The sequence below is a fragment of the Crocuta crocuta genome, unplaced genomic scaffold (assembly GCF_008692635.1).
Source record: "Crocuta crocuta isolate KB4526 unplaced genomic scaffold, BGI_CrCroc_1.0 scaffold336, whole genome shotgun sequence".
In the NCBI taxonomy this organism is placed as follows: domain Eukaryota; kingdom Metazoa; phylum Chordata; class Mammalia; order Carnivora; family Hyaenidae; genus Crocuta; species Crocuta crocuta.
In genome coordinates this window covers 422885-424023 of record NW_027527943.1, presented here as the reverse complement: position 1 = coordinate 424023, position 1139 = coordinate 422885, and positions in this window count along the sequence as shown.

The following is a 1139-nucleotide window of genomic DNA, read 5'->3' as shown; positions in this document are numbered from 1 at the left end:
TAGCTACACTCAAAAGAATGAAACTGGACCACCTTCTTACACTATACACAAAAATAAACTAATGGATTAAAGATCTAAATGTGAAACCTGAAACCATAAAACTCCTAGGAGAAAACATAGGCTGTAATTTATTTGACATCAACCGTAGTCATTTTTCTAGATGTCTCCTCTGGCAAGGGAAACAAAAGAAAAATTAAACTATTTAGACTACACCAAAATAAATACCTTTACACAGCAAATGAAAACGTCAACAAAATAACAAGGGAATCTACTGAATGGGAGAAGATATTTGCAAATGACATATCAATAAAGCGTTAATATAGAAAATGTATAAAGAACTTCTACAACTCAGCACTAAAAAGCCCCAAATAATCCAATTTAAAAAATGGGCACAGGACCTGAATAGACATGTTTTCCACAGAAGACATCCAGATGGCTAACAGACACATGAAAAGATGCTCAACATCACAAATCATCAGGGAAATACAGATCAAAACCACGATGAGACACCACCTCACACCTGTCAGAATGGCTAAAATAAAAAAAGACAAGAAATAATTGTTGGCGAGGGTGTGGAGAAAGTGGAACTCCGTGTACTATTGGTGGGAGTGTGAATTGGTAGCGCCACTGTGGAAAACAGTATGGAGGTTCCTCAGAAAATTAAAAGAATTGCCATATGATCAGACGGAAGGCCTTCCCATACACACATTCATAAGGTTTCTCTCCGGTGTGGATTCTGTGATGTCTATTCAGGTCAGAACTTCCACTGAAGGCTTTACCACATTCATCATATTCATAGGCTTTTTCTCCTGTATAAATTTGCTCATGTTTGGGGAGGTTTGATCTTCCTCTGAAAACCCTCCCAGTCAGTGCACTGGTTTAAGGTACAGTATCTCTGAAGCTGAGCAAGTTCTGTGCTGGTACTGGTTTTTACCACATTCACTCCTCATAAGCTTCCTCCCCAGTGTGATTTCTTTGATGTTTAAGGACTGAGCCTTAACTAAAGCTTTTCCCACACTGATCACACTAATGTGGTTTTTCACCCGTGTGGACCAGCTGTGTTCCTTTTTAACGAGGTGCTTAAAAAGCTTTGTGTTTTGACTGATGGCTCTCCCACACTCTTTACACTGAAAGGGCTT